At 39.2% G+C, this 12,040-nt stretch overlaps 1 non-coding gene across 1 annotated transcript; it reads right to left on the bottom strand.

The window, feature by feature from the left end:
• Positions 1–6,501: 6,501 nt before the first annotated feature.
• Positions 6,502–6,609, bottom strand: LOC148561923 (small nucleolar RNA R71). The gene has a single exon (XR_015888292.1). It is a non-coding gene; the product is annotated as a small nucleolar RNA R71 (small nucleolar RNA).
• Between the last annotated feature and the right edge of the window lie 5,431 nt (positions 6,610–12,040).

Here is a 12,040-nt window from a genome sequence, read left to right as displayed (position 1 = left end):
CTGCAGAAGCTCAAGAACTCATTGACATGGTTGCTAATAACCAGTTCATGTACACTTCTGAGAGGAATCCTATGAGTAATGGGACGCCTCAGAAGAAGGGAGTTCTTGAAATTGATACTCTGAATGCCGTATTGGCTCAGAATAAAATATTGACTCAGCAAGTCAATATGATTTCTCAGAGTCTGAATGGAATGCAAGATGCATCCAATAGTACTCAAGAGGCATCTTCTGAGGAAGAAGCTTATGATCCTGAGAACCCTGCAATAGCAGAGGTGAATTACATGGGTGAACCCTATGGAAACACCTATAATCCCTCATAGAGAAATCACCCAAATCTCTCATTGAAGGATCAACAAAAGCCTCAACAAGGCTTTACTAATGGTGGAAGAAACAGATTTAACAATAGTAAACCTTTTCCATCATCCACTCAGCAATAGACAGAGAAGTTTGAGTAGAATCCATCTAGCTTAGCAAATTTAGTCTCTGATCTATCTAAGGCCACTGTGAGTTTCATGAACGAAATAAGGTCCTCCATTAAAAATTTAGAGGCACAAGTGGGCCAGCTGAGTAAGAAAATCACTGAAACTCCTCCTAGTACTCTCCCAAGCAATACAGAAGAAAATCCAAAAGGAGAGTGCAAGGCCATTGAAATGACCATCATGGCCGAAACCACAAAAGAGGAGGAGGACGTGAATCCCAGTGAGGAATACCTCCTGGGACGTCCAGAGATCAATAAAGAGTTTCCGTCTGAGGAACCAAAGGAGTCTGAGGCTCATCTAGAGACCATAGAGATTCCATTGAACCTCTTTATGCCATTCATGAGCTCTGATGAGTATTCTTCTTCTGAAGAGAATGAAGATGTTACTGAAGAGCAAGTTGCCAAGTACCTTGGTGCAATCATGAAGCTAAATGCCAAATTATTTGGCAATGAGACTTGGGAAGATGAACCTCCCTTGTTCACCAATGAACTGAGTGATCTGAATCAACTGAAATTGCCTCAGAAGAAATAGGATCCTGAAAAGTTCTTAATACCTTGCACCATAGGCACCATGACCTTTGAGAAGGCTCTGTGTGACCTTGGGTCAGGGATAAACCTCATGCCCCTCTCTATAATGGAGAAACTGGGAATCTTTGAGGTGCAAGCTGCCAGAATCTCATTAGAGATGGCAGACAACTCAAGAAAATAGGCTTATGGTCAGGTAGAGGACGTGTTAGTAAAGGTTGAAGGTCTTTACATCCCTGCTGATTTCATAATCCTGGATACTGGGAAGGATGAGGATGAATCCATCATTCTTGGAAGACCCTTCCTAGCCACAGCAAGAGCTGTGATTGATGTGGATAAAGGAGAATTGATCCTTCAACTGAATGAGGACTCCCTTGTGTTTAAAACTCAAGGATCTCCTTCTATAACCATGGAGAGGAAGCATGAAAAGCTTCTCTCACTGCAGAGTCAACCAAAGCCCCCACAGTCAAACTCTAAGTTTGGTGTTGGGAAGCCTCAACCAAACTCTAAGTTTGGTGTTGAACTCCCATATCCAAACTCTAAGTTTGGTGTTGGGAGTCTATAAAATTGACCTGATCACCTGTGTGGCTCCATGAGAGCCCAATGTCAAGCTATTGACATTAAAGAAGCGCTTGTTGGGAGGCAACCCAATGTTATTTAATCATTTTTATTTTATTTTCTCTTTGATATTTCATGATTTATTAGGTTGATGATCATGTGGAGTCACAAAAACTACTGAAAAATCGAAAACAGAATAAAAAACAGCATTGAAAATAGAACACCTTGGAGGAAGGGCTTACTGGCGTTTAAATGCCAGTAAGGAGCATCTGGCTGGCGTTTAACGCCAGAATAGAGCATGAAACTGGCGTTAAACGCCATAAACAAGCAGTATTCTGGCGTTTAAACGCCAGGAATGCACCCCAAAGGAAAACTGGCGTTCAACGCCAGAAACATGCTGCAGACTGGCGCTGAACGCCCAAAACAAGCATGGAAGTGGCGTTTAACGCCAGAAACATGCTGCAATCTGGCGTTAAACGCCAGGATTGCATATATAGGGCGTTTTACACGCCTCAAAGGTGAAGGGATGAGAAATCCTCAAACACCTCAGGATCTGTGGACCCCACAGGATCCCCACTTACCTTTCTTCTCTCCTCTTCACACCTTTTCATATCACTCTTCCCCAAATACCCCTCACCAATCACCTCAAACTCTCTTCCCTATTACCTCTTCACCACTCATATCCATTACTCCCCTAAAACCATCATACAACCCACCTACACCCACCCACTCAAATTCAAACCATCAACACACCTCCATCTCTCCTTCTTCTCATCCTTTCTTTCTTCTTTTTCTCGAGGACGAGTGATGAGCGGATAATTTATACGCTTTTTGACATTGTTTTTAGTATATTTTTAGTAGGATCTAGATACTTTTAGGGATGTTTTCATTAGTTTTTATGTTAAATTCACATTTCTGGACTTTACAATGAGTTTGTGTGTTTTTCTGTGATTTCAGGTATTTTCTGGCTGAAATTGAGGGACTTGAGCAGAAATCAGATTCAGAGGTTGAAGAAGGACTGCTGATGCTGTTGGATTCTGACCTCCCTACACTCAAAGTGGATTTTCTGGAGCTACAGAACTCGAAATAGCGCGCTTTCAATTGCGTTGGAAAGTAGACATCCAGGGCTTTCCAGCAATATATAATAGTTCATACTTTGGCCAAGAATAGATGACGTAAACTGGCGTTCAACGCCAGCTTTCTACCCAAATCTGGCGTCCAGCGCCAGAAGAGGAGCCAAAACCAGAGTTGAACGCCCAAACTGGCACAAAAACTGGCGTTCAACTCCAAGAAGGACCTCTACACGTACAACACTCAAGCTCAGCCCAAACACACACCAAGTGGGCCCAGGAAGTGGATTTATGCATCAAATACTTACTCATGTAAACCCTAGTAGCTAGTTTATTATAAATAGGACCTTTTACTATCGTATTAGGCATCTTTTGATCATCTTAGGATCTTAGGATCATCTTTGAACGCATTGTTCTTAGACTTTGGGGGCTGGCCATCTCGGCCATGCCTGGACCTTTACTTATGTATTTTTAACGGTAGAGTTTCTACACTCTATAGATTAAGGTGTGGAGCTCTGCTGTTCCTCAAAGATTAATGCAAAGTACTACTGTTTTCTATTCAATTCATCTTATTTCGCTTCTAAGATATCCATTCGCATCCAAGAACGTGATGAAGGTGATGATTATGTGTGACGCTCATCACCATTCTCCCCTATGAACACGTGCCTGACAAACACTTCTGTTCTACATGAAATAAGCTAGAATGAATATCTCTTAGATCTCCTAACCAGAATCTTCGTGGCATAAGCTAGAATGATGGCGGCATTCAAGAGAATCCGGAAAGTCTAAACCTTGTCTGTGGTATTCCGAGTAGGATTCAATGATTGAATGACTGTGACGAGCTTCAAACTCGCGAGTGCTGGGCGTTAGTGACAGACGCAAAAGGAGGGTGAATCCTATTCCAGCATGATCGGGAACCGACAGATGAATAGCCGTGCCGTGACAGGGTGCGAGAGCATATTATTCACTGAGAGGAGGGGATGTAGCCATTGACAACGGTGATGCCCTTGCATAAAGCCAGCCATGGAAAGGAGTAAGACTGATTGGATGAAGATAGTAGGAAAGCAGAGGTTCAGAGGAGCGAAAGCATCTCCATTCGCTTATCTGAAATTCCTACCAATGAATTACATAAGTATTTCTATTCCTATTTTATTATATTAAATTCGAAAACACCATTATCCATTTATATCTGCCTAACTGAGATTTGCAAGGTGACCATAGCTTGCTTCATACCAACAATCTCCGTGGGATTCGACCCTTACTCACGTAAGGTATTACTTGGACGACCCAGTGCACTTGCTGGTTAGTTGTATCGAAGTTGTGAACCATGGTATTGGCACCATGTTCTTGGCGCCATTGCTAGGGAAAGAAAGAGCCATGAATTTTACATAATTAAAGTGTAATCACGATTACGCGTACCAAGTTGCTCACGTTGCCAGGGATTGTTCGAGCCTGGACATCACAATTTCGTGCACCAAGTTTTTGGCGCCGTTGTCGGGGATTGTTTGAATTTGGACAACTAACGGTTCATCTTGTTGCTCAGATTAGGTAATTTTCTTTTTATTTTATTTTCAAAAATATTTCTAAAATTTTCTCATCTGTTTTCGAAAAAAATAAAAATGTTTTCAAAAAAAAAAAATTTTTTTTTTATTCAGAATTTTTAAGAATGAATTCCAGTGTTTGATGAAGCATGTGAAGCATGGCTGGCTGTAAAGCCATGTCTAATTCTTTTGGATAGAGCATGTTAGGCTTGTCATGTCTGAATTACACTCATATTTTGATTAAAGCTTGGCTGGCTGTTAAGCCATGCCTGACCCTTTGATTGGAGCTTTAAGACTAACATGGCAAGATTCCTGGAATTCATATTAAAAATTTTGGAATCCTTATTTTCTTTTTCAAAAGAATTTTTCGAAAAATATAAAATAAAAATCCAAAAAAATTAGAAAATCATAAAAATCAAAAATATTTTTGTGTTTCTTGTTTGAGTCTTGAGTCATATCATAAGTTTGGTGTCACTTGCATATGCATCTTGCATTTTTCGAAAATTCTCATGCATTCATGGTGTTCTTCATGATCTTCAAGTTGTTCTTGGTAAGTCTTCTTGTTTGATCTTGATGATTTTTTTTGTTGTGTCTTTTCATATTTTTCATATGCATTCTTGAATTCTTAGTGTCTAAGCATTAAAGAATTCTAAGTTTGGTGTCTTGCATGTTTTCTTTGCATTAAAAATTTTTCAAAATTATGTTCTTGATGTTTATCTTGACATTCAAAGTGTTCTTGGTGTTCATCTTGACACTCATATCATTCATGCATGCATTCATTGTTTTGATCTAAAAATTTCATACATTGCATCATTTTTCTTGTTTTTCCCTTGCATCATAAAAATTCAAAAAATCAAAAAAATATCTTTCCCTTTTTCTCTCATCAAATTCGAAAATTTGAGTTGACTTTTTCAAAAATTTTTAAAATCAAGTTGTTTCTTATGAGTCAAATCAAATTTTCAATTTGAAAATCTTATCTTTTTTCAAAATCTTTTTCAAAAATCAAATCTTTTTCAAAATTCTTAGTTATTTTCGAAAATTCAAAAAATATTTTTCAAAAATTTTTTTCTTATTTTTATACCAAATTTTCGAAAATAACATAAACAATTAATGTTTTGATTCAAAAATTTGAAGTTTGTTACTTGCTTGTTAACAAAGATTCAAACTTTAAGTTCTAAAATCATATCTTGTGATTTCTTATGAATCAAGTCATTAATTGTGATTTTAAAAATCAAATCTTTTTCAAAACTAATTTCAATCATATCTTTTCAAAAATATCTTCTTATCTTATCTTTTTCAAAAAAATATCTTTTCAAAATATCTTTTCAAACTTCCTAACTTCTTATCTTTTCAAAATTTGTTTCAACTAACTAACTAACTTTTTGTTTGTTTCTTAACTTTTTCAAAACTACCTAACTAACTCTCTCTCTCTAATTTTCGAAAATATCTTCCCTTTTTTTTCAAAAATTTCTTTTTAATTAACTAATTATTCTTATTTTTATTTTTAATAAAAAAAATTTCGAAAAAATACTAACAATTTTCAAAAACCATTTTCGAAAATCACTAACTCTTTTTCAAAATAATTTTCGAAAATTATCCCTCCCCCATCTTATTCTATTTATTCATTCATATCCTAACATCTCATCTCACATCTTTGCCATCCTCACAGTTGTGTTTTTTTCCATTATATTACATTCTTTGTCTCCCCCTCTTCTTCTACTCACACAGGGATCCCTATACTGTGGTATAAAGGATCTCTATTATTATTATTTTTCTGTGCCCTATTCTTTGTCATATGAGCAGGAGCAAGGATAAGAACATTCTTGTGGAAGCAGATCCAGAACCTGAAAGGACTCTGAAGAGAAAATTAAGAGAAGCTAAAATACAACAATCCAGAGATAACCTTTCAGAAATTTTCGAACAGGAAAAGGAGATGGCAGCAGAAAATAATAATAATGTAAGGAAGATGCTTGGTGACTTTACTGCACCTAATTCCAATTTACATGGAAGAAACATCTCCATTCCTGCCATTGGAGCAAACAACTTTGAGCTGAAACCTCAATTAGTTTCTCTGATGCAGCAGAACTGCAAGTTTCATGGACTTCCATCTGAAGATCCTTTTCAGTTCTTAACTAAATTCTTGCAGATATGTGATACTGTTAAGACTAATGGAGTAGATCCTGAAGTTTATAGACTCATGCTTTTCCCTTTTGCTGTAAGAGACAGAGCTAGATTGTGGTTGGATTCTCAACCCAAAGACAGCCTGAACTCTTGGGATAAGCTGGTCACGGCTTTCTTAGCCAAGTACTTTCCTCCTCAAAAGCTGAGCAAGCTTAGAGCTGATGTTCAAACCTTCAGACAGAAAGAAGGTGAATCCCTCTATGAAACTTGGGAAAGATACAAACAGTTGACCAAAAAGTGTCCTTCTGACATGCTTTCAGAATGGACCATCCTGGATATATTCTATGATGGTTTATCTGAGCTATCAAAGATGTCACTGGACACTTCTGCAGGTGGATCCATTCACCTAAAGAAAACGCCTGCAGAAGCTCAAGAACTCTTGACATGGTTGCTAATAACCAGTTCATGTACACTTCTGAAAGGAATCCTGTGAATAATGGGACGCCTATGAAGAAGGAAGTTCTTGAAGTTGATACTCTGAATGCCATATCGGCTCAGAATAAAATATTGACTCAGCAAGTCAATATGATCTCTCAGAGTCTGAATGGAATGCAAGCTGCATCCAACAGTACTCAAGAGGCTTCTTATGAAGAAGAAGCTTATGATCCTGAGAACCCTACAATAGCAGAGGTGAATTACTTAGGTGAACCCTATGGAAACACCTATAACTCATCATGGAAAAATCATCCAAATTTCTTATGGAAGGATCAAAAGCCTCAACAAGGCTTTAATAATGGTGGAAGAAACAGGTTTAATAATAATAAACCTTTTCCATCATCCACTCAGCAATAGACAGAGAACTCTAAACAAAATGCTTCTAATTTAGCAAATCTAGTCTCTGATCTATCTAAGGCCACTGTGAGTTTCATTAATGAAACAAGGTCTTCCATTAGGAATTTGGAAGCACAAGTGGGCCAGCTGAGTAAAAGGATCACTGAAATCCCTCCCAGTACTCTCCCAAGCAATACAGAAGAGAATCCAAAAGGAGAGTGCAAGGCCATTGACATAAGCAAAATGGCCGAACCCAATGAGGGAGAGGAGGACGTGAATCCCAAGGAGGAAGACCTCCTAGGACGTCCAGTGACCAATAAGGAGCTTCCCTCTGAGGAACCAAAGGAATCTGAGACTCATCTAGAGACCATAGAGATTCCATTGAACCTCCTTATGCCCTTCATGAGCTCTGATGAGTATTCCTCTTCTGAAGAGAATGAGGAGGTTACTGAAGAGCAAACTGCCAAGTTTCTTGGTGCAATCATGAAGCTGAATGCCAAATTATTTGGCATTGATACTTGGGAAGTTGAACCTCCCTTGTTCATCAATGAACTAAGTGATCTGGATCAACTGACATTGCCTCAGAAGAGACAGGATCCTGGAAAGTTCATAATACCTTGTACCAAAGGCACCATGATCTTTAAGGCTCTGTGTGACCTTGGTTCATGAATAAACCTCATGCCCCTCTCTGTAATAGAGAAACTGGGAATCTATGGGGTGCAAGCTGCTAGAATCTCATTAGAGATGGCAGACAATTCAAGAAAACAGGCTTATGGACAAGTAAAGGACGTGTTAGTAAAGGTTGAAGGCCTTTACATCCCTGCTGATTTCATAGTCCTGGATACTGGAAAGGAAGAGGATGAATCCATCATCCTAGGAAGACCTTTCCTAGCCACAGCAAGAGCTGTGATTGATGTTGACAGAGGTGAACTAGTCCTTCAATAGAATGAGGACTCCCTTGTGTTTAAAACTCAAGGATCTCCCTCTGCAGCCATGGAGAGGAAGCATGAAAAGCTTCTCTCAAAGCAGAGTCAACCCAAGCCCCCACAGTCAAACTCTAAGTTTGGTGTTGGAGAGTTTCAACAATGCTCTGAACATCTGTGAGGCTCTATGAGAGCCCACTGTCAAGCTATTGACATTAAAGAAGTGCTTGTTGGGAGGCAACCCAATGTTTATTTATCTAATTTCGTTTTTGTTTTTCATGTTTTATTAGGTTCATGATCATGTGGAGTCACAAAACAAACAAAAAATTGAAAAACGGAATCAAAAACAGCAGAAGAAAAATCACACCCTGGAGGAGCATATGTCTGGCGTTCAAACGCCAGAACAGAGCATGGTTCTGGCGCTGAACGCCCAGAACAAGCATGGTTCTGGCGTTCAACGCCAGAAATGGCAGCAAATGGGCGTTGAACGCCCAAAATGGGCACCAACCTGGCGCTGAACGCCCAGAGTTGTGTGCAAGGGAATTTTACATGCCTAAATTGGTGCAGGGATGTAAATGCCTTGACACCTCAGGATCTGTGGACCCCACAGGATCATCTCAGGATCTGTGGACCCCACAGGATCCCCACCTACCTCATCATCTCTCTTTCCATTCATGATCATCCCTTCTGTTTTCCATTTACCACTCACATCCATACACCCACTACCTTCAAAATTCAACATCTCTCTCCCACCCAATCCCACCCATATGGCCGAATACACACTCCCATCCATCTCCTCCATATCTTCTTCTTATTCTTCTATTCTTTCTTCTTTTGCTCGAGGGCGAGCAACATTCTAAGTTTGGTGTGGTAAAAGCATAGCTTTTTTGTTTTTTCCATTACCATTGATGGCACCTAAGGCCAGAGAAACCTCTAGAAAGAGGAAAGGGAAGACAAAAGCTTCCATCAAGGGTCTATAGCTCAGTGGTAGAACATTTGACTGCAAATCAAGAGATCCCTGAGATACCTCAGGGGATACATTTTCTTCCACACAATTATTGGAAGCAACTAAGGGTGGAACATCAAGAGCACTCCATCATCCTTCATGAAATTAGAGAAGATCTAAAAGCAAGGAAGGAGGAGCAACAAAGACAAGGAAGAGAAATAGAAGAGCTCAAGGACATCATTGGTTCCTCAAGAAGGAAACGCCACCATCACTAAGGTGGATTCATTCCTTGCTCTTATTTCTTCTGTTTTTTGTTTTCTATGTTATGTGCTTATCCATGTTTGTGTCTTCATTACATGATCATTAGTAGTTAGTAACTATGTCTTAAAGTTATGAATGTCCTATGAATCCATCACCTCTCTTATCATTGTTTTCTGAATGTATGCTTGAACAGTGCATATGTCTTTTGAAGTTGTTGTTTAAGAATGTTAAATATGTTGGCTCTTGAAAGAATGATGACTAGGAGACATGTTATTTGATAATCTGAAAAATCATAAAAATGATTCTTGAAGCAAGAAAAAGCAGCAAAGAACAAAGCTTGCAGAAAAAAAAAATATATAGGCGAAAAAAAATATAGAAAGAAAAAAAGGAAAAGCAAGCAGAAAAAGCCAAAGCTCTTAAAACCAAGAGGCAAGAGCAAAAAGCCAATGACCCTTAAAACCAAAAGGCAAGGGCAAATAAAAAGGATCCCAAGGCTTTGAGCATCAGTGGATAGGAGGGCCTAAAGGATTAAAATCCTGGTCTAAGCGGCTAAACCAAGCTGTCCCTAACCATGTGCTTGTGGCGTGTAGGTGTCAAGTGAAAACTTGAGACTGAGCGGTTAAAGTCAAGGTCCAAAGCAAAAACAAAGAGTGTTCTTAAGAACCCTGGACACCTCTAATTGGGGACTTTAGCAAAGCTGAGTCACAATCTGAAAAGGTTCACCCAATTATGTGTCTGTGGCATTTATGTATCCGGTGGTAATACTGGAAAACAAAGTGCTTAGGGCCACGGCCAAGACTCATAAAGAAGCTGTGTTCAAGAATCATCATATTGAACTAGGAGAGTCAATAACACTATTCGAAATCTGAAGTTCCTATAGATGCCAATCATTCTGAACCTTAATGGATAAAGTGAGATGCCAAAACTATTCAAGAGGCAAAAAGCTATAAGTCCCGCTCATATGATTGAAGCTCTGTTTCATTGATAGTTTGGAATTTATAGTATATTCTCTTCTTTTTATCCTATTTGATTTTCAGTTACTTGGGGACAAGCAACAATTTAAGTTTGGTGTTGTGATGAGCAGATAATTTATACGCTTTTTGACATTGTTTTTAGTATATTTTTAGTAGGATCTAGTTACTTTTAGGGATATTTTCATTAGTTTTTATGTTAAATTCACATTTCTGGACTTTACTATGAGTTTGTGTGTTTTTCTGTGATTTCAGGTATTTTCTGGTTGAAATTGAGGGACTTGAGCAGAAATCAGATTCAGAGGTTGAAGAAGGACTGCTGATGCTGTTGGATTCTGACCTCCCTGCACTCAAAGTGGATTTTTTGGAGCTACAGAACTCGAAATGGCGCGCTTTTAATTGCGTTGGAAAGTAGACATCCAGGGCTTTCCAGAAATATATAATAGTCCATACTTTGGCCAAGAATAGACGACGTAAACTGGCGTTCAACGCCAGCTTTCTACCCAAATCTGGCGTCCAGCGCCAGAAGAGGAGCCAAAACCAGAGTTGAACGCCCAAACTGGCACAAAAACTGGCGTTCAACTCCAAGAAGGACCTCTACACGTACAACACTCAAGCTCAGCCCAAACACACACCAAGTGGGCCCAGGAAGTGAATTTATGCATCAAATACTTACTCATGTAAACCCTAGTAGCTAGTTTATTATAAATAGGACCTTTTACTATTGTATTAGGCATCTTTTGATCATCTTAGGATCTTAGGATCATCTTTGAATGCATTGTTCTTAGACTTTGGGGGCTGGCCATCTTGGCCATGCCTGGACCTTTACTTATGTATTTTTAACGGTAGAGTTTCTACACTCCATAGATTAAGGTGTGGAGCTCTGCTGTTCCTCAAAGATTAATGCAAAGTACTACTGTTTTCTATTCAATTCATCTTATTTCGCTTCTAAGATATCCATTCGCACCCAAGAACGTGATGAAGGTGATGATTATGTGTGACGCTCATCACCATTCTCCCCTATGAACACGTGCCTGACAAACACTTCCGTTCTACATGAAATAAGCTAGAATGAATATCTCTTAGATCTCCTAACCAGAATCTTCGTGGCGTAAGCTAGAATGATGGCGGCATTCAAGAGAATCCGGAAAGTCTAAACCTTGTCTGTGGTATTCCGAGTAGGATTCAATGATTGAATGACTGTGACGAGCTTCAAACTCGTGAGTGCTGGGCGTTAGTGACAGACGCAAAAGGAGGGTAAATCCTATTCCAGCATGATCGGGAACCGACAGATGAATAGCCGTGCTGTGACAGGGTGCATGAGCATATTATTCACTGAGAGGAGGGGATGTAGCCACTGACAATGGTGATGCCCTTGCATAAAGCCAGCCATGGAAAGGAGTAAGACTGATTGGATGAAGATAGCAGGAAAGCAGAGGTTCAGAGGAGCGAAAGCATCTCCATTCGCTTATCTAAAATTCCTACCAATGAATTACATAAGTATTTCTATTCCTATTTTATTATATTAAATTCGAAAACACCATTATCCATTTATATCTGCCTAACTGAGATTTGCAAGGTGACCATAGCTTGCTTCATACCAACAATCTCCGTGGGATTCGACCCTTACTCACGTAAGGTATTACTTGGACGACCCAGTGCACTTGCTGGTTAGTTGTATCGAAGTTGTGAACCATGGTATTGGCACCATGTTCTTGGCGCCATTGCCAGGGAAAGAAAGAGCCATGAATTTTACATAATTAAAGTGTAATCACGATTACGCGTACCAAGTTGCTCACGTTGCCAGGGATTGTT

The sequence above is a fragment of the Arachis ipaensis genome, chromosome B6 (genome assembly GCF_059453495.1).
Source record: "Arachis ipaensis isolate K30076 ecotype BB chromosome B6, ASM5945349v1, whole genome shotgun sequence".
Classification (NCBI taxonomy): Eukaryota; Viridiplantae; Streptophyta; class Magnoliopsida; order Fabales; family Fabaceae; genus Arachis; species Arachis ipaensis.
This window is presented reverse-complemented; position numbering and strand designations above follow the sequence as displayed.